Genomic DNA, 22,978 nt, shown 5'->3' on the forward strand with positions numbered 1-22,978 from the left:
AAAATGAAGCAGAAGCGTGTTTTCACCCATCCAAGGACATCTTTGTCGAACGGACTGGACAGCCTAATAATATTTAGAGCGCTGATAACGCCAGAGGCGCGCGCGTTATCTGCAAGTATTCTCGTCTGGCGTTCAACTTTTTATTAGCTTTAAACCGGTCGTGAGAGCTCATTCGCCGCGGCACGGATTGGATGTTCGAGGGGCGAAGGTGTAGGTCTTCAAAAAAAAAAAAAAAAAAAAGGTGGGTGGGGGGGACTGGACTCTCCGATTTGGTAGAGTAAGTTTTCTTCGGGAACAACTACGGCGTCAGGCGTTCGATTGAACTCAGTGAGTAAGCGAAGCAAGAACGCAAGTGGAAACCTTAGAGGTCAGTTCTACTGCCTGTTTGCCTTGCTCGTTTTATTAGTCCTGTGAACTTCAATGAAATGGCTACCATATATATATATATATATATATATATATATATATATATATATATATATATATATATATATATATATATATATTCTTGAAAGCATAGGGGAATGTATTGGTAGTTTTTAACATGAGTGTAGGAATGATAAGCTAACGTGAAATAAAAGGGGACGAAAAAACAAATTGGCTCCCACCGGCGGCAAGTTGTTTTTTGGTCCAATTTTATTTCACTTTAGTTTATTGTTTGTACACTTCAATTAAAAACTGCAAATAAGTTCCCCTATGCTTTCCGTGGAGTGATAATCTGTTGGCTTCATATGGGCATGTACTACATGGAATGATATCAACGGAAACAATAATATGTAGTGGTTATAAATTTGAGAGACACTTTTCTGAAGATTAATGGTACATTCGATCGGTCGATTTTGAGCGCTCTAGAGCGCTCTCGAGGTGCGTGTTTACATTCGGCTGGTCGAAATTGAGTGCTCGGAGCACATTCGCCTGGTTTGTTTAGATCGCCGCGCTCCAGCTCAGAGCGCTCGGAGGCGCTCTCACCTTCGAGCTGGGAGCGCAATCCAGATACGACGGAATGTCGATCACGTGGTTATACTCCGATTTATCTGGGAATGCTGAACGTTCGGCTGCGGTCGTTCCTAATGAAGGCGAGGTAGCGGGCGCAGCTCGATTTGTCGCTTGTCGCTTTCCGGTTTGCTACTGAGCGCGTGTAGTGTTAGCGGAGCAGCGTATGCCAGCAGAAGTGCAGCTCCGAGTACTCTCTTCCCTCCCAACTCTGTCATTTTACCGTCACTTCTCCTTCCCCGAAATTCTGACCGATGTTCGGGTGTCACCCGCCCGCTAGACTGTTACGGTGTGGTCAGCAGGCTTTCCTCCTCTCAATCAATCAATCAATCAATCAATCAATCTGTGATGTTGTTGCCTACTACCTGATAATAAGATATAAACTTACGCACAGACTGAACTGACAACTAACTTGTTTTCTCTGGTCTAATATATGTACTACGTGATGCGCCAATCTTTTCTGTTGTACCGTCGGGTGAGAACTGTTGCATGGGGCCCGCCGTCCGAGTGGCTTCTCCGGGCTTCACCCCCCTTCTCGATCTCTGTGCCAGGTCAAATTGCGTTGGCACGCGAGGTGCGCGGCCAGTGTTATCGCACGTCTTCGTGCGTTCCTCCGTTTCACCGTTTAATATGTCACATCGATAGTCGTGTTTCATAACATACTGAATATGAGAAAAAGTAGAAAACACAAGGAAAATGAAATAACGTGTCAGGTCGAAAGAAGAAAACATAATACACTACTATTTTTCGTCCCTTTCGGCATTATTCATTAGCCCCCGGTATTCGCAAGGAGAACAACACACTTCACTTCGCATACATCTATGCCACGCGCTCCTCAAACGCCAGGAGCTTAGCGCTCCCGTAGTTGGCCGCTTAAAAAAGTAAGGAGAGGGCGGTAACGGTTACAGTAAGGATTTCTACGTCACACCACTTTCCGTTCATTCTAACTCCTCAGAGACGTCAGCAAGAGAAGTGTTCTATGGGCGGCACGCCGAGTCTCCTATACGTGTATGCGCTCTCGGGACTTGACGAGTCTCGGCTGGCGATGCGTAACGGTGTCAGCGCGTATATATAAATATGGCCACTCGCACAGCACAACTCACCTGGCGCCTCATTACGTATACGCTGTGCTTGACGAACAAAGACCCGAGCGGGACACATGCCGATCGCTGTACCTTTTGTACAGTTCCCGTCGTATCGTCATAACTATAAGCAGCGCTGAACTCGGTCGGCGTTTGCGAGGGGCACCGCCAGTGTACCTTGAGTGCTGACTGCTGCTGGCTTTCTGTTCTGGAATAGTGCAGGTGTTATGCTATAAATGGGTTCCTGCGGCGAGATTGAGGTAGAAAATCCCTCGGCTACTCCATTTCTGTATACTGTTCGACAGCAAAGAAAAATATAAGTGAGAAATAGTGATAATAAATGTAATCATAGAAAAGATGGGCCTGCCACGATGAAGCCTTCAAGTGACGTCTGTGAAACCGTTACGATCCATGCAGCAATGCATGGTCTCATCCTTCTCACCCCCCCCCCCCTCTTTTTTTTCTTTCTCTCTTCTTTTTCGCGAGCATTATGGTGGCAGTGCGTGTATGCGGCAAGTCGCGCGTTGTGGTCCTGAATGCCAGGTCGAGAAACGTCTCCGGTGCAAAAGACGGCAGAGAAGCGAGCGAAGTAACTTTCTGGCAACTCAAAGCAGGACATCGAAAAGGGGAGAAAGAGAGAAAGAAAGAAGCCGAGCGACTATACGGAGAATAAGTAGAAGAAAAAAGAAAGAACAAAAAGGAGGGCTCCGGTTTTCTCTTCCGCTATGCTATAGTGCGCAGTGCCTTGCGGAGTTTAATTGCCGTAAGAAGGATTACGTCGCGGGTCACCCACCTCTGTGTGCATAACGACCGAGCGCACGCGTTCCGCGCGTCTGCTTTCCGCCGCCAGGTGGCCTTGATTCGATGCGCACGCGCTGTGTCTCGACCCCCCTCCTTACGTTTTAATCTTGCTTTTGCACCAGGAGAAGTTGTTGCTGTTAGCGTCGTTCTTAGGTTGAAAGCAAAGAGGCCTGCTGGAACGGCAGAGTCGCCTCGTGCCATGAAAACCTCGTTACTACGTTCCTGTTTATTGCGCTTCCCCCGCTCTCGCGACCTGGAGCATCGGTCCCGTTTAGTTTTCATATGATCATTTGTATTAGCCTCACGTGTTAGCTCTTTATTCCACAAGAAATAAGGTTTTGTATGAAAGTGTTCTTTTGTATTACCAGTAGTTCTGCCGCAGGCCTAGTCGGATGTTACGTTTTCCCGTATTATACGGTCATTTTCCGTGGATTGCTTAAAATACCTATAAACGTGTTCTGCTCTTCACGTCAAAGTAGGTGATTCAGAGTTATCTGCGGCCTATTAGCCTTTACAGGACGCCTCGAGGTAATAATATGGGATAGAGAGCGACGATTTGAATGTGTGCTTGTGTTGACGTCAGTTACACTGCAAGTCTTCAGGACGAAATTACGTGGGAAATCGATATGCGAGGATCTGGCGTCGGAATATACTTTGCTAAGCGGGAAAGCGATGATGTCATGGTCATCAAGAAAGAGTACGTTTCCAAGAAGTCGGAACCACTAGAAGTATAAGCGGGACGTAACAAAATTCAAGATAAGTGAATTTTGTTGCGGAATTTGGGGACGAATGTCTTTAAACTGGTGCTAGCTTCGGGATAATCGTTAAGAGGACATAAGCTCATTACTGTCCGACTTCAATTCCGAAATTGCAGCATGTGTTCGAGCGTGCGCATTTGTGCACATGTTGCTGCGGAAAATTCCAAATTGGCTGAGCGTTGTCTCCCTGCCTTTCCTTCTCCACTCTTTCCTTCCTTGCCCTGCAAGTAATAATGTCCATCTCGAGCAATGCGCTTACAGAGGCGCAATTAATCTCAAACATGCAGTTGATTTGTTTTAATTCTGATAGGGAAAAACATAGAAATAATCTTTATCAGATCAACGCAGATTCTTAATAGACATAAGTCATAAACTCTCGGGAACACGCTCACATCTTGCCTATTCTATACCTTTGAAGCTGTTTGTCAGAATACCGAGTATGCAGTGCACGTACTATAGTTGTAGGTTCTGACTACACCTGAAAAATAAATAATTATACAGAAATAAAGCCTACAACACAACAAAACTGTTGCCCGTTAAGTAGAGTTCTCTCTCGTTTCTTCTTCTTATTTTCTTCTTTCTCTTTTTACTTTTCTTTCTCCTCTCTTTTTTATGCTTAGCTTTGAAGAAACTGACATGCAATTGGATGTGAACAGAATTGTGCGCCGAACACAATGGGGACGAAGACTCCGCGGCCGAGGACTCCGCGGCTGGTTCTATATAGAGTCGAAATATATATGAACGACAGACTCTGGTTGGCATATATATATCTGGCGCAAATTCGGTGCGCGCGCTGACTCGACAACGCGATGCAGCTGCCGCGTGTCGTGAGCGATTCTGTTTGCGAAGCGCCGGCCTGTGGAGTGTTTCTCCGCTCGTTTCTTTGTTGGCTTCCCGCAGCCACTCAGAACGCCAGAACTCGTTCCTTCAAAAAAATATGCATGTGTGTCAGACGAATTAGGCGAGACGGCGGGATTCTTCGTCTGTTCGGCCGTGATGCTCGTGCCGACGCGAGCGCGTGACATGGGCAGCGAGGGCGAGGGGGACTGGTGGGAAGATCGAGTCACAAAGAAACTGTGTTGACCCACGTGATGCGATGCGTGACGCGATTACGTCATGCTTGTTAGCCAGACGTCGGTTCCGTTCTTCCCTTTGCGTGATTGTAAACAGACGTGCTAGCTGCGCCTGTAAGTGGCGCCCGCTACTTCTTGTCGAGCGACATAAATGCGTGAGAATAGCCATAAATGCATAAAAAACACCCTGATTAGTGCAGAATAGCTTCTATACGCCTGGTAGTGCTCATGTGACGTAAGAACATAAGCACACGCGTGCACGCAGTCTATAACGGGGACGGATGCCAAAAGGAGGGAGCAAAATGAAAGAAAGCATTGTAACACGAAAACAAAGCGTAATGTCACACGAAAATACATAAAGTCGGGTCAGGCTGGCAGATAAACTGTTCAATCCGAGTGTAAGCCACAGCAGCACTGCACAAATCGTTTACGCAGCAGTCAGAGAGCTAGACTTATGCAGATACAGATGAACGACTAGCGCAGAAATAAAGATAAAAATGCCTAGGTCCTTCAGTTTATAATTATGTCATTATCAGGGGTAAATATTGCTATCTAATATCAGTCAACACTATTGCTGTGTCACGAAAATGCCTCCCTGCCATGCATTCTTTGGGCGCAGTTACCTAACAGGTGGCATTCACCCATGGTTCAATGCGGCTTGTATCTTGAAGGTGTGAAATAAAAAATACGAAATATTATTCTGTCTTGATAATGCCACCAGCGCTGCAAAACACCCTCGATCTAGGATTAACCACACGGAGTCGGTGCTCTCTTGAGAATAAATATCCGTGAACTCCAGCTTTGCAGACGTTCGTCCGCTGTTTAGTGCAACTTGACTAAATTTTATTTTCTTAGTAGGAACAGACTATACAAAGAGCTTGAACACAGCTGGACAGGGGTCCCAGCGTCCTATGTCGATGCGGCAGGAATAACAATGCAATAATTACATACAGTACATACAATACATGCAGTACAAATGATAAGAAGCCAACAAACAGTGACACCAAGGACAACATAGGGGAAATTACTTGTACTTACTAATTGAATTAAAGAAATGATAAATAAATGAAAGTGGATGAAAAAACAACTGGAAGCAGGTGGGGAACGAACCCACGTCTTCGCATTACGCGTGCGATGCTCTCAACATTAAGCTACCGCGGCGCCGTTTTCCCATCCACTTTCTCGAGTATTTATGTCTTACAACTAGAATTAACCCTGGGAGTGTTAGCCAGCGCCACCACTCACAAACCTAGGCGGCGGAGGTAGAACCACGGTGGTAGAACATCCCTTCTGCCACGGGCGTCGCGAGTACGTGACGCCTGCGGCAGAAAGGATGTTCCATATACGCAGTGATGTACATTATGGAAGACTATTATTTATTGAATACAAAAATGAACGTTTTAGTTAACGTAACAGGTTAGCACAATAAAATAGGTGCATGTGAGAAGATTAGGAGCTTATCCTACGATTACTCTCGAGCAGCGAAGACGAACATGGTAATTCTTGAACAGACGTGGATCAGAGTGGGAAATTTAAATCGGGCTTTGGGAGGGGGCAGGGTAGTAGTGAAACTGGACGTAGTCTTTAGTAACTATTTCTCTGATCATGTATGTGGGAATTGTATTGTTCCTCGCACACATGCGTGCCAACACAATCTTGCCGCTGGAGCTTGTTGTTGCACGCTGAGAGAGAGAGATAGAGAGAAAGCGAGTATACAGAAATAACTAAGAAATTTTATTGAAGTTGGTTAGTGATAATCCCATCGGTTATCCTGCACGATGGAAGGAGATACAAGGATTGAAAAAGATCGAAGAAAGAATGAGAGAGGAGAGAAATAAAAAAAATACTCTGGGGGTAATGCGGTCCACATATTTGGAACGACGACCTCAGCACAATCACAGACAGGCAGATAGTCCCGTTGTGGGGGGACATTAAGGACGTGGCTGCTAAATCTCTCTGTTGCCACATCCCTTAGTGTCGCATTATGCGGTTGTCGCAGTATAGGCAGTTAACGCGAGGAAGAGTGCTTGTTAGTGCGCGCGAAACCGATGATGTCTGAAAGCCTATAAGCGAAACGGAGGATTACCTAACTGCAGCTGCAACTGTGAGAGTTGCGACGGGTGCTTCATACCGCAAAACGAGGCGTAGTGCGTTTTAGCATTGCCTGGTTGCGCGTCTGTCCCGCCCAGTGCTATACAGTCGCATTTACACTTTGCATTACAAAGTCTATTCCGAGCGCAAGGAAAAAAAGAAGAAAAAAAGGAAGAGAGCCAAGGATGCAGACAAAACGTCGTTTTATACACAGCCCGGGAGTACCGAAAGTCGCCGCCGTTGAGAGGTCACTGTGTCCGGATTACACGCCCTCTGGAAATTTAGAGCGGACCGCGCTTTGCTTAATGAGGCCGGGAGACCTGGCTGGAAGCGCGTCGTGGACGGCTCTGTAAAAGTGTGTACGCCCTATACAATATAGGACAGAGTGAGAGAGAGCTGATTTACAAGGAAAGGTGAATAGGTCGACCTGGTTCGGGGAGGGGGTGTCATCGCGCCGTGGCCCTTTGCATTGCGCCCCCGAGAAGGATAAAAAACGAGAGGGAGGCGCCAAGGGATGATGACGCATCAACGAAAGCGGACAAAGTGCACGAAAGTTGTTGCCGGGGGTGTTTTAAACAAACGCGCCTCCGAGCTTATTTTGGTGGAATATTCACGCGACGGGGTACCGCGTACATGCGCGTAGGCACGCCGACCTTCCCCTAATGCATTCTGCCACTTTTGCATCTTGAGAAACTTCCAAGTTTGACACACACGCACGCACACGCACACGCACACGCAACGCACACACACACACACACACAACACACACACACACACACACACACACACACACACACACACACACACCACACACACACACACACACCACACACACACACACACACACACACACACACACACACACACACACACACACACACACACACACACACACCACACACATGCGCGCACGCACGCACGCACGCACTTTCCTCATTTATTTCAATGCACCTCTAAAAGTCCTCTGCTGAGGGTATTACATAGCGTGTCATAAAATCAAGTACTTGGTAAATACAAACATATTCAGGGTAAAATTGTTCTAAGTGCAAATACCAGCGATTCTGAGACTTGACGCATTATTAGCGAAGGCGGTGAGCCAATGGTAAAGAGGACTTGCGAACTGAAAGCTTTGTGAATACGGCCCTGAACTCTGTCATCTGTTCCCATCTCCTCGACTTGTATTCACACAGTAAAAAAAAAAAAAAAAAACCTCTTACGGCAGGACTGTTCTTAAGAGCAAGTGACAGCTAATCGTGGTGTCGGACATACTTATCGAATGCTGTTGACCAATGGCAAACAGCTCTTTGGCAAAGAGCCACGGGAATTCGGCCCTTTTTCCCCGTGTCTCAGTGTAGGGTAGCAAACCGGGCTCAACAATGTTTACCCTCATCTCTGCCTGAATGTAAGCACGCGTCTGCCTTAGCGTAGCACGACGCTAGATAGAAAAGTCGTATACAGTTTTACCAGAAAGAAAGCCACACACTCGACAATAATTAATATTGTCTCGGGCCGAGGATTGCACCTGGCACCACAGCCTCTTCGGTTTTCGGGTTAGTTGCTGAGTTAATTACTTAATGAATGAATGAATGAATGAACATTTATTCAGTTAAAACTTATGCACAACGTAGTGTAGCGTTTCGTCTAGCAGTCTGATTGGCAGTTGGTCGTGTGATTTACTTATCGAAGCGCTGGAATACTAATTAACCAAGTTATTTTCTAATAAATGTTCCAGCACTTCGAGTTGATTAATCAGCCATCGTTCTGCCAGCTGCTAGAAATAGGATCCATCGCAGCAGAATGAAACGTTGCCGTTACATACAGGGCGTCGCACATAACGGCGTATATAGCACAGCAAACTGCCAATTTCAAGGCGCGTAACGCGCAGCCCTATATGAACGGAGAACGCAATTTGTTTTTGCTATACGGATTTGTGTTTCGCGTCAGTTCACGGTTATACTTGTCAAATCTGTTGTGTACATTTCTTAGCGTTAGTCGCGCACAGGTAAGCGTCAATTTAGTATGGCCTAAAGGCCGAGGTTGGTTTAAAATATACGGAGTTATGACAGCGAATCTCTTGTCTCCATCTTCTTTTGTCCCCTCTAAGGTGCGCGCTTGTTGAACATGCAAGTATGAACCAACCAGCCCAGCAACACGTTAGTATACGTTAGGCGTAAAGACTAGTCGCCGCACGGCTTAACGCCCGCTGGCGGGAGCGACTGAATAGAGGCGTTTACTAGCTCAACACTCGAGTCTACAGTAGTGATCTCACTAACCACCTGACTATCTCTCATACACTTGATGGTCTTGAGAAGTTAGTATAACAACGCACAGACGAGTCACTACTAATACGCAGTTAACAAATTTGAACAAACTTTCAGTTACAAAAAAATGCATGATTTCTTTTTTTTGCCAACTAAGGCAAGTTAGCTCTAAATGAAAGATCTACTGCAGCGGCAGATGCACGAACTTGCTGAGTGCACTCCTCATTTTTACATTGAACTCTTATCCCTGATATAAATTTAGTTTAAGTTATCTGTTCTGTTAACTCTGCTCTGCAGGTTCTTTTGAAAGTGACACATGCGTGAATACTTATACCGGGGCAAGAAGACGAAAATAGCAACGCACCGAAAACAACCTACTACAAAGCTTTCGTAAGAACAGCGCGGACATCTCCCGGTATCTTAGTACTCGTCACTGTTCGTTTAATGTTGTTAGCCCATTGTCCCGGAAATAGCTCACAGTGCGGTAAGCTTATACCGCAAAGCAAGTAAGCAGCTCGGTGCTGTATGCTGCTCTACAATACACGCAAGCAGGAAACCATTGTCGACAGCCGCAACGTTAGAACCTGCTCGAGGGGCTTCGAGAAAGTATAGCACGACCAGCATCTACAGCGGGCGTGGGCGCGCATGCTCTAATTGAAGGGCTCGCCGAAAGGAAAACAGTGTGCCTTGGATGCGTGAGCCACTGCGGTTGACGACAGGCGTCCGACAGCGGACAGACAGCGTATGCCTGTTTGCTGTCAGGCGCGTCCAGGAAAGAAAAATGTCGAGGAAATCGGAGCGGCGCGCGCCGCCCCGGAGAAATTATTCGACCGAGCGAAAGCCAACGGATCGCGAAGAGCACCGGCGAAGTATGCTGTATACAGCGCATGCGGTAAATGGAGCGCATCGTCGTCCTATACTGTGCGTACGTATATGGTCGTGCAGGCTGCCTCGTCCATGCCTTGTGTGTAAGCCGCCCTGCGGCGTGCGTGATACCTCGGGTGCGTGGCGGGGTGAACAAGCTCGGCTGACGTGCGTGTGCGTGTTTCTTGACTGTCACGCTGAGGTTTGCGTGATCCATTATTTCTGTCGTAAAGAAAGAAGATTGCGGAAGAAATCATACTGACAGGAAGGACGCTGGTTAGGAGCGTAGGAAAACGAGCACGTGTACTACAGAAAGAGCCGTATTTCTTCCGTATGTGTTTTTCTTTAACCGTTGCCTTTGTCTATCCAAACAAGCCCGCCTTTGCACCACGTTTCAGTGCTGGAGGGAAAAGTTTTCTATTCGCTTGGGAACATGCTCTTGAATAACAAGACGTATACGCTCACACATGCTATGGCAGCTACGCAGGTGATTTGTCCCGTGGGGTAAATATCTGCGCGATTGGGCATTTTACTGGTGTGCGCACCATTTTCAACGGTAAACTTCGGCTTGTCGGTAGTATCGACGTTTTTCTGCAAGCTTACTGTATTTATTGATGTACGCCACACGCTTTACACATTTTTCTTGCGGTCCTTTCTGCACAACTGCGCAGCAACTGCAGCAAACTGTTATCGGCTTCCGTGTCGCCGCTTATCGGACACCATCGTCGTATATAATGTCTGCTCTAGAGTTAGCATGAAGTGCAGTAACTGTTTAACATTCCGAGGTCGCAGCTTGGCTGTGAGAGATGGCACAGTGGAGTACTCTGGATTGGCTTGGACCATCTGGGTTTCCTTAACGTGCGTCGATATATCAGTACACGTGCACGATCGTTTTTGTCAATGCGCACTCGTGTGAAGGTGGCGGTATCTTGCGAACGATAACTGGCGCCGCCATGATCAAGCACCGTCATCGATGTCAGCGGTGGTACTTCAGAAGTACTGCTATACAGTGTGTCCATTTTATTTATGCGGTCCGCATAAGGGGAGGCTATTCGCTTACACTGACAATCATCTATTGTTTCTGCAACAAATTTTTTTTAATCCAACGAGCCCCCTATCTTGACGTAGAATTTCAGTTTCGTGACTCTTGTCCATTGTCGTTTCTGCCGCGTAAACTTCCAGCAGCTGTGTGCTTCACTCCTTGAGTCAACAGCCACCGTTCGGGTTGCGGCTAGGTATGTGAAATGCTCTCGGCAGTTAACAAACGCGTTTGCTGACGCGCATGCAGAGCGTTAAGCCTCTCTCATGAGGCTCCTTGCAAGTAATTATACTCGATCAGGAGATTGTGCATGCGAGCGCAATCCGTCCGGAACGCGGTGGCCACGACACGTGCTGGGACGCTGCCTGGCGGCGACTTGGAAACTGCGTCTGCAGCCCACTGCGGGCCTCGCCCAGAGCGGGGACCGGATTCCGAGCTCTTAATTATGGACGAACCGGTCGAGCCGCGGATCGCGCTCCAGCCAGCAGTGGCTATATACGGCAATGTTTTCGCCGCCGAACGCCGTGCCACGCGGAGCTTGGTCCGGCCGGAGTCAATTAGGCTGATGAAGGACCGCTGTTTTCTTGCGCCAACGTTTTGTAACAACCCGTTTCCTACGCGTGGGCGTCTTTGGTCGATGACGACGGAACCGGGGTCCGCCACCGCGCTCAGACGTCGTGCAACAATAGTGTTGCGTTGAAGGTGAAACCTGGTGAAGCCGTGATTGATCCAGTGAAGTGCAGTAGGTTAGTGTATGCTACGCTGTGTCATAATTTCTTTACCAAGCCTTGGATCATCATCATCATCAGCCTATATTTATGTCCACTGTAGGACGAAGGCGTCTCCCTGCGATCTCCAATTACCCCTGTCTTGTGCTAGCTGATTCCAATTTGCGCCTTGGATATGGCGCTGTAAATGTTGATAGTCAGTCTTTATTCCCATACTTAAGTTATTGCCTCCGAGCTTAACGACATCTAATTGAAACTTTACGTCGATTTGAAATTCAGACCTCAAAATCGTACAAATATGACACAGTTGGCTAAAATTACAAAAGCAGCGCTCTACGCCATATATGATGTACTATGGCAGGGTTTGATATGCATTCAGGGAGTTCTGTGCATGATTTCAATGCGACCTGCTGCTACATGCGCCGAGTGGATGCATACGTGTGCGTGCGTGCGTGCGTGCGTGCGTGCGTGCCTGTTATGCAGAACCTAAACATTGAGATTTCTGCGTCGCCTCCCGACATTAAGTTGTCAAAAATATTGTGGTTCATCATTTCTTTTTTATTTTTTTTAACGCAAACAATCATCATTCAACACTTGGCATAAATACACGGTTTTGTTCTCTGAACGCGTCCGTGTGACAAAGAGTGAATGAAGGTGGGATCTGCTATATGAGGTGCATCGGACAGGGCCAGCGGCCGTATTTTGTAGTTACAATCCATTTCATTTTCCATTCTCAGTTTGTTATCATTCTTCCCGCCCAGAGGTGCGTCCGAGCACGAAGAGCGAAAAGATAAGAAAATGAAACGAATTCTTACAAAATGCGGCTTCGCAGGAAATATTTTTCTCGCTTCGCAAACACTGTCTGTATACCATAGTTTCCTCTAAAATGTTGCTAGAGGGAACTATGGCGCTGCGTTCGTTCCGATACCACGAGAAGGATGTTTAGTGCATGGTTTTGTCTAATCTTCCTGCTTGGAGGCTTCAAACGTTCTTGTGATGTTATTTCTTTATACGCTTTATCTTTATAAATTTCCCCGCACTCATAGGTTTCAAAACACAGCAGGACAATTAGTATCTGCTCACATGTGTAATCATTGCGTATTGTTGCATTAATAACGCAATACTTTGTGGAAAGTTATCTATTTGCAAAGTCTCGAAGCCGTTTAAAGCCACGAGGTTGAAGTTTAGGCAAATCAATGTACTAACCATCATTAATCCCATGCAGTGTGAACTGCCACACTTGCAGCTCCTGTAGACACTAACACCAGAGTTCCCTCTGGTAGTGTTTGCACGAATCTCCAAGGTTTACACAATGATGGGTTTCTACATACGTCATCAGTCTTAAATGAAACCTTGAGCACCAGCTGCGTAAGCACACCTCAAGCGCAGAACGTTCAGCCAAGACAAGCCAACCCTTTTGTTATACCTTTCTCGACCTCCTGGTGGCATATCACAACAGCACAGCGGCAGCCGCTTTCTTGTCACGGTTCGCGCCAGTGGAAGCGGATTTCGCCTCGCGATAGAATGGGGCTGCCACACAAGCGCCTTGGCGCAGCGGGAAAGCGTCAAGGACCAGCGGCCACGCTGCGCGCGCTTGTATGTGCACGTGACGTAAGCCGGGCGGCCGGCTGCCGTCGTCTTCTTCTTCTTCGCGGCGCCTTTTCGCAAGCCCATGGCCGATCACCTTTCGTTCCAATGCGCCACCAGGCGTGACATTCACCTTTCGGTGGCGCCGAAGACGAGCGCTCCGCTGGCCGACTGCCGATGGTCACGGTGGCGGCAGAGAGCAGCCAGTTCGCGTTGCAAGCAAAGCGCCTTGGCGCACACCTCCACCCATAGCCGAGAAGGACTCCCTCCTCCGCTGCTCTCCAGCAGCTGAGACCGGTCGAGTGTTTTTCGACGCTTCATTTGTGCCGCACTGGTGGGAGGTATCGGACCTTTACGCCCGTGCACGCACGGTTCTGCAGTCGTTTGCGAGATACTGCGCTGTCTTCCCTACCCGTTGTCTATCTTCTCAAGGCGTTTTCTGTTTCTTCTTATTATTATTCTTGTTGCCCGGAGCCTATGTTGTTCGTTTGCAGTGTTTGTGCGTGTTTTGCTGATGGTTGTGTGGTCGTACGAAGGACTGCGCCGATCGTGTTGTCCTCTGTCGTCTTGCGCGCAGGCTTCTAGACGGAGCAGATAGAGAGGAGTTTCTTGCCGTAATTGTACGTGTGTAATCCGCACCCCCGTGGTTAATCTCAGTGGTTTGAGCGGCCCAAGAGTTCTCTTTAAGAATGCTTTCTTATTAACCAGCTATGTGCACGTTGGCGAGCCAATGAGAATGTGTACTATAAATGTATGAAAGGCTGAGGTATCCGATCTCGATCAGCAAAGTGTTTAGTAGCACCTTGCACGAGCGGGGTTCTCTTTCCACAACACTGGCGTATTCATGCCACTCGCCTTGTAACCCTGTATAGAGCTGCCTACGAACAACCTCATCCTAAACGTTTCTGATGTAAGCGGGTGTAAATGTCTCACGCACGCACTCTGATTTTTTTTTTTTTTACAATGATGTCCACGAGCTGTCGGAGCAACTCTCCGCCAACTCTCCGACAGTTTAGACCTTTATGAAACGTTGGGGAGCAACAAGATCCGGAGCTGCCCTGAGTCAAGCGGGAGCGACCCGCCGAACGCTCGCGAGCTATCCATTGCAGTTAAAGCGCCGAAGTAACCCGAGCCTTTGGAGAAGTAATCCACTTATCGAATACTTCCTCAAGTGCTCGGTCACAATGCCTCTATCGAACACGACCGTGAGCGACAAAAGTGTTCAACAATATAAAAGTGCTGAAAGGAACATTTTCAGGTAGACTTTAAACTACATACCCTTTGTCAGAAATTTCCCATGGCTGAGCTTTTATTTCTTTTTTTCTCAAGAAATCGGCGCTATTGACTTGCTTTGTCAGAACAGACATAGCCTTGGAATGATTTTCATGTAAACTCACTAGGCAGCAGAGTTGTGTTTAGCAACCCACTGTTGGGATTGTTAACACATTTAGTTGGACGTTACCCGAGTGACGCTATGAACACAAATTCTGAGCAGAGTTGAAAGTTAAGTTTTGAGTTAGGCCAGTGAAAACACCTAGTGAGACATGGAATATGATTGAGAAAGTATATGGTGACGAAGCATTATCGAGAAGTCGTGTCTTTGAATGGCACCAAAGGCTTCGGGAGAGCCGAGATTCGGTGTACGACAATTCCAGGGTCGGCCACCCGTCAGCGTCTCATACCGCTGCAAATACGGGACGTGTGAGGCAGTTCCTGCATGAAAATCGCGGTGTTACTGCGTGCATGATATCAGAAGATCTGAAATTGAACGGGCATGTTTGTCACTTATACTCTTATACCCGTGCCGCACGAGCAAAGTAAAGTGCACTTTGAGCGAGTGCACTTCAGCGCGCTGAGTGTCACTTTGGTGGCGCGCTGCTACACGAGAAAGAAAAGTGTTATTTCAAATTGATGGCCATGGCGATCGGGAGTCAAACGGGAAAGCATATATTTGTTAATATAAAACGTGTGTACGAAAACAGTTTATTGTTGTTAGAAGCAACATTTACAATCCACGTTTACAAGCGCCGGCAACGACGGCAACTTGACCAGCAACAGTCAAAACGACTCGATCCGCCAAACAACTGCGCAGCCATTACCCGGCGTGGTCGTGAACAGCCCGAAAGCGAGAATAGTTTTTTGCTGTTCTTGTTGTTTTGTTGTGGTGTGGCACATTTTGTTATCTTGTAACGTTAGCAATTTAAAACAATGTTATTAAAAATTACTCCTGACTCCTCTTTCAATAATTACGTTACTTATTTCTTACGCATTGCTAACGAGGCTACACACTTCGCGATGATTTAGGGGGACAGGAACTGAAAGAAAAATTTGTTCCTCGCTCACTGACAGACGACCAGAAAGAAACCAGGCAAACAATCGCTGCTGAACTTATGGAAAGGGCCAGGAGTGATCCCACATTTGGGTGAGGCATCGCTGCTGGTGGTTTACCATCATGACCGTCAAACAAAGCTACAAAGCGCCGAATGCGAGGTCACCGTTCACCTTCCTTTAAAAAAGTGAAGCGGAAACCATCAAAAACAAAGTCAAAATTGGTAGCATTTGGTTTGACACCAGAGAAGCTTGCAATGGTGGCACTGTCCTGATTTGTCGTCATCTGAGCAGTGTTCTTGTCGTACAACAACCCGAGGACCCCACTGCTCTATCAGCCCAGGAATGTCTGGCCAAACATCATACTCCACCCGACCTGTCCCCGTGTGATTTCTTTTTGTTTACCCGTGTGAAAATGCTACTGAAGGGAATCGTCATGAAGATATCGCAGCTGTCCTAACTGCTGTCGCTAATGCGCTGAAGAACATCCCGGATGGAGCTTTTTCTCCTTGCTTACATGACTTCTAGAGACGGTGGAAGCTATGCGTAGATAGACGAGGAGACTGCTTTGACAAAACCTAAAGTCATTAGTTTGTAAGTTGAATAATTTTTATGAGCTCAGTACTGGAACTTTTCTGGCCTTGTACTTTGTTACAGGAATATAGGAATGCTTGTAGAAACGTAGCATCGCCATCTCGAAGATAATGTCGCCTCCATTCGTCGTGAAAATATACATGTTCATCGGTGAGTCTAATCAACGTCGCTTTTCCAATATGCCTACTTATCTGATGAGGTCTTGTGTCCGCGTGTGCGCATCAAGATGCATACGCTCCAAGGAGTGCCATGATTTAAAAAGAACCTAACGTCCCTAGCAGATTCTCGATTATAATAGTAATATTACATGAGGTTCTTCTCGTGTATTGCACCTTGGTATGGCAAATTGGTTCCTGTTACATAGAATGTAGGCTTGATATGCCAGGAGGAGACGTACAAGTAACGGAATGGCGACGACCCTAACTTCAAGTTCCCACATTGTGTCCCTCTGACGTCACAGGTGGCGGCAACGTCTGGTTCGATCAAGTTAATTGGTTGATGAAAAAGAAAGCTCACATCGTATCCGGAAATGAAGCAAGAACTGAGGCTAGAACTTTTGTTGGCTTCTCAGGGACGGGAAGGTTCTAAGTGCGCGAAAATCTCACAAAATTGATGACATTACGCATTAACGCAGTAACAAGGTCAACGACGTCACTGACGTCGTTGGCACGGAAGTTTAGTTACGTAGGAAATTCACTGAAGGGAACCCCCCCCCCCCCCCTTCGCCGTCTTCTTCCGCTAAATAAAATCTTTAATATTCTGGTCGGACAAATGCAGAGAAAGCTTTCAAATCTATCAGTATACGATCATCTAGCGTTTTCCGTTATCTTCATTTTAGTAGCGACCAAATTAAATTATCTTGCGCCTCGAACACCACTGTTTACACCGCTCCATATCTGCAAACGACGACTGTTATCCTACTCGGCAGCTTGTTAGGAGGAGCGCGGCGGCCTTTCACGCTGGGGAAAAATACAAGAAGCAAACGACAAGAACGGCCCAGCTGACGTTCGTGAGCAGGCCGGCGCCGCACGTTGTCCCTCGTTCGAGGTAATAGAAGATGCACGAGGCCTCTTCCTCCGCGGGAGGCCACTCCGGATGGCCCGTGGCCCGTGACGGAACACTGCGCGTCGCCGTCCTTGCCACGCCCGGTGCCTCCGAAATCCTGTAACACGCTCGCCCACCGGGTGTTCTTGTAGCACACCCCGACAAGAGCGGCTGCGCCCTTCAATTTGCAGCACCGTCCCGCAAAGGTAGCGCGCGAGGGACGCTCACCGGTGGAGGCGGCTGCGCACTCCGTTGTTCGTGAGCGCCGGTGCTTCCCATGCGTGCTCGCGTGCTTGCACTGCCGCGCGCTTCGGCGCCGAGAGAGAAAGAGAACGCTGCGCTGGCGTTGTGCATCTTATGCATGCAGCGCTGCAGTGCGAGGAAGGCCAACGCGCGTGCTCGGGACACGCTGTCTGGTCGCTCCGAGTTTACCAAGGTTGTTGTGTTTGCCCGCGCTGAGCTTTGCCGTCATGCATGGCTGGAGCTGTGCCGCTCGAGAGCTCGAGGCGATTGAAAAATTATCGTTCTAGTTTGTAGGCGTTGATACCTAAGGAATTGAAATGTTGCGACGTTGATGGATGCTATGGCAGTGGTTGTTATTGTATGTTGTGCGCGGCAAAATAATTCTGCGTTGTATAAACGTGGAAGACATACCCGCAAGTCACCATGTTTCAGCAGGTCGGTGTTGAATGAAGCGTGTACCCGCCGCGGTGGCTTAGCCGCTGTGGAGGTCACGGGATCAAATCCTCGCCGCGGCGGCCGCATTTCTATGTGGGCGAAGTCCAAGAACGCCCTTGTACCGAGCAATTGTGGCACGTTAAAGATCCCTTGGTGGTCAAAAATTAATCCGGAGTCCCCCACTACGGCGTACCTCACAATTAAGACCGTGGTTTTGACACGTAAAACTCCAGAATTCAATGAAGCGTGAAGTCGGTTAGCATTCTCGTTTCCTGTTGAGAGTCGTTCACATTATGATACGTCATTTGCTATGCGCACGCCTAAGGGATGACATATGGCAGATAAACTTTGTCTTTGCCACATACAGTGGTGCCCGAATTCGTAGCGCCTGTGTGATGTCTCATCATAGGTAGGTGTGACGGACAACGTCGTGCCTGGCGGCACTTCGTTATTCCCTTAAGCGACTGCCACGCACGTGTATCACGTGCTTGTCCTGGTCGGTCATGTCAGGTGCGAATACTGCGCAGAAATGAATATCAAGTTACAACTTTGGATCGATTTGCTAAGCAGTCACGCCGGGATGCTGTTTCAAGCAATTTGTGTGACCTGGCTAGGTGGTTGATGTTAGTTCGTTCTTTCCATCCTCTGTCCGCTGTTGTATTGTTTTTGTAGAAGCTGTTTCAAGACTTAGTGTTAGTCGTCATGGAGGCTCTCGCAGACGCTTGTGTCGTTCATCACCTTCCAGTTGGAACAAGTAATCTTGCCACGTGAGTCTTGACCATAGAGTACCTGTCGCGTATCTGTCCTCGCTACCACGTCCCGCGCCTCTATCTCCGGACAACCGAGCATTCCCTCAGGCTGTCCTTCTGAGCCTTTGACCAGTCTTCGTGTCAATTAAGAGAACCGCAGCGGGCGTCACCTTGAATTGCTGAGGGACACAGGGCTTAGGTTTGCGGCTGTGGAAAGGGCCCTCCAGAACGAATTTGTGTTTACTTACGTATTGCTGCCTGTCCTCATCGTAAGCCCATCGTATATCTCACCATTCTTCTCTTTCACTACCATTTGAGCAAAGGGACCAGCAGGTAAGGAAGAAAGGTACAGACAGGATGCAGACTGCAAGTTCTACGTAACCTTGAATTCAACCAAAAGTATAAAACAGCGCTTCAACAAGTGCAAGTGCTTGTCCAGTGTCTGCCTTCTTTTGTCCCGCCTAAGGCGTGTACTTCTTAAAAGTGCCAAGTTCGCGACACGCATACGCTGGCAGTGCTTCGAAGTCATGGATGAAAAGGTCGCGATGACGCTTTTCGCGGCTCTCGCGATCTGACAGCATTACTTCCAGTAAACTGTGCGTCGCCGAAGAGGGAGAAGACCGACTCAGGCGATAAATAACGCGCCGCAAATGTCTGGCATCCCGCAGAAAGCGTCCGCAGATTGTGATGCTGCTTGGTGGCATATTGATACTTGTTGCTGGGTTAGTACGTCCATGCTTGGTTATGGTGTAAAAGACGCGAAGCGGTGTCGAGATACGTAATGGCAGGAACGACGCTAGATCATCTAACGCCGTTTTGAATGAATTCTGGGGTTTTACTTGTCAAAGCCACGATTTGATTATGAGGCACGCCATAGTGGGGGACTCCGGATTAATTTGACCATTAGGGGATCTTTAACATGCCCCCAACGCACGGGACACATTGTGTTTTTTGCAATTCGCCCCCATCGAAATGCGGCCGCCGTGGCCGGGACTTGATCCCGCGACCTCGTGCTTAGCAGCGCAACACAATAGCCACTAAGCAACCACGGCGGGTGGACGCCCTTTTCTGTACTGCCGTTTATTCTCATTATTTCGCGTCTTTTATACCTTAACCGTGCTTAGTGGCTATTGTGTGTGGAAATTTGTAAATAATTAACCAACGCACGCTTACGTAGGCTGTAGGAAATCTGAACTGTTCCGTATTGTTGCCGGTACACTATGTGTACGAGTTATTTTCTCGTCCAGTTTAATTTAAAGGAGACGTAAGAACATGTTATGCTCAACGAGTAAAAGATATTTCGAAAGAGCCCCTCGAAGACGGTACTAATTCAGTCCAGTTTAGACGAAAATCTCTGACGACGATTCAAATGTAGGCCGGGCAGAAAGGAGAGAGAGAGAGAAAGGTTTAATTAAAGAAAACGCGGAGGGGTTAGCCGTAGGAGTTTGTCTCTAGCCCGCTACTCCTCACTGGGGTAAAGGGGAAGAGAAAAACACAGGATAGTGGTGAGGAGATATAGAGGGCGCCGGACAGGTTCGTTGGTTGCTTTATCAAATTACCTGTTTTCGTTTTTGTCGACGAAGAAAGCGCGGAAAAAAAAAGTTAGGCTGGAATCGCGAATCAGAAGCAGAGAAGAGAAAGTCCCGAGACGTACATGTAAATTTGGTCCTGTTTCGACGTAGATTTCTTTCGACGATACAGAAATAGACCGCAGAGTGCCATTACTCTGAAGACATGGCCGATATGACGCGGTCCGTCAAGCAGGCTTGGGAGAAATGCAAAGATGTTCGCCGAAGGACGCGCCTATACAGGGTCGATCTGGTGGGCGAGGCCTTGACAGGGCGTCCAGCGATCAAGGCGAAGGCCGTTGCATTAGAATAACTTTGTCCTCCACTTACGAGCGATTGTCAGCCCAGCCTCCGCATGACCCTGTGCGCTTGCACGAGGAGAAAAACGAGGGGAAAAAAAGTAAAATAGTGAGAGAGAGAGAGAGGAAATATCCCGCTGGGAGTTTTGTAAGCGTGATGGACAACTACAAGGGCGCCCGCACTCGGCTGTGGCGATGCAGATAGCGCATTTTGTGGCGCGACATTCGGCTGTGGACAGTGTCGTTTAAGCCAGCTGCTCTTTCTTTCTGCTTCGTTGGCTTCACTCTTTATTCGCATTCCTTTTCGTCGTGTCCTTCTCTTCTTCGCGTCGCAGTGACCTCGAGGAAACAAGATGCGCCTGAGCTGTTCTGAGCTTAAGGAACGACAGTACGAATGCATGTGCCTTGGCAAACTGTATCCCTCAATGCCTGCCGTTGGTTTGATGGAATAATATCGAGGACAATTTTATTTTTCGACGAAGGCACGCCGCCGCGTTTGCCGCCGAAAGTTCGTCATGAAAGTTCGCTCTATGTGGGTCGGCCTTTACTGCTGTGGTGCCATATATTCAGATTCTGAATGTGACCGACCGACCGACCAACTGACCGACCGGACTTGACTTGACTGGACTTGACTGGACTGGACTTGACTGGACTGGGCTGGACTTGACTGGGCTGGACTTGACTGGGCTGGACTGGACTAAGAAATTGGACTGGACTGGACTTGGCTTGACTTGACTTGACTGACTAATAAATGTTTAATGATCTGAAGCATTGATTGATTGATTGATTGATTGGTTGATTGATTGATTTTTTAATGTCCCAAGCAACATTGAGGCTATGAGAGACGCTTTACTGAAGGGCTTCAAAATCATTTTTATCAACTGGGTTTCTCCCACCTGCAACTAAATCTAAGTAATGTTTCGGGAGCGTGAGGAAATAGAGGCGGTTGTTGTTCGGTGTTAAATTTTTTTCGCGCGCTTTTCTGAAAGCTCGCTAAAATTAGGCTCGCATCAGCTATCTCCATGTAAAAAATATCAGTTGGGTGCTTTTCGATGCGCTCTATACAACTGCTCCTTGGAAATGTCTGCGTTTAAATTGATGCTTTAAAGATTATCTGATTAATGTTTGTTACTCAGGTAGTCTCATCACAAATAATAGTCTGAGCGGCGCGAGAACGTTGGCGGATCACCGCTGCGACCACCAGCGAAAAGCGAAAAAAAATATCATTAGAATAGAATCGTTACATTATCCCGACTTTGCTGCGGTCTGTATCTAACCAGGTTTTCGTTATGAAACAGGTTGCTTTAAGCATCAGCATCATAGCCCAAAATAAGATATGAGATCATTAAGTGACTATGTCCCGGGGTTCCCGAAAAAAAATTTAATAGGTCTAAAATATTTCACGCTAGGGGCCGAGCTATGCCAACGCATGTTCGAGATCCAAGTCGGAGAAAATAAGCTGTGTTCATAGAACACGTGCTAGACAGCTTTGCTTGCCAGAACGAATTGGAATGCACCCTAAAAAAGAAACGAAGTGCGCTGCTGTGTTCACCCGGCGGATTGGCCCGCTTTAGCTTCCAGTTTGTTGCACGGTATTAACAAGACAGGGCACGTAGGGCATCTCTACGTACAGTGCTGCTTTGCGTTCCGTCGATCCTGTAATTAGGAGCTTACGGATCCACGCGTGGAGGCAGCGCGTGTAGCAACCCCTGCACCAGAAGACAGAACAAGAAAAAAATAAAGGCATAGATATTAATGTCTTCTTTTCTGCGTGGCACGTGTAATCTCACGCAGCCTACTTTGCATAGTGCACGGAGCATAGTCAGGGGCGCACACGCGCATGCGCCCAGAAGAAAGAAGAAGAAAGAACTGGGCCATCTTGTTTGCGCGTTTCCGGTTCGCTGCGTCTAGCGCGCGCTCTCGGCGACTCATTATACCACGCATCTTCAAAAACCTCCGGTTCCTTCCCAAGGTTGCTCGCGTGCTTGGGACGCTTAGCGTTGTTCCGCGGCTCGACCTAGCCTTTGTTTCTTCTACGCGTTCCGTTCTTTCAGGCGAATCTCCGTTCTTGTTTCAGAGGAGTCGATGTGAAAATCTCGACCTGCGTTTGAAACACCCCCTTCTCTATGCACGCTTGGGTGAAACGTGATTAAAGCCGCTGGGCGGCTCACTGCCTGCGATCGCCTCTGCAGCTACATTCGATAACAGAATGTTAGCGGCATTTACAGATAGACTACTAAGGTGAGCTGCCGCACAATCGCTATGTGGTGACATCGGGGATGTGGAAACAGTTCGTCAGCGCTGTGCGTGTTTGTTTGCCACTCGCCTTGTCCCGTCTTTCGCGCTGTTCCGTTTATAGGTGTTGACTTCGTCTGGCTTTGCCCGCCTTTCGAAGAGATAAGAAAGGCGTTGACCTACAAAAGAGGGGTCTTCCACAGGGG

This window comes from Dermacentor silvarum, chromosome 8 (genome assembly GCF_013339745.2).
Source record: "Dermacentor silvarum isolate Dsil-2018 chromosome 8, BIME_Dsil_1.4, whole genome shotgun sequence".
NCBI classification, from domain to species: Eukaryota; Metazoa; Arthropoda; class Arachnida; order Ixodida; family Ixodidae; genus Dermacentor; species Dermacentor silvarum.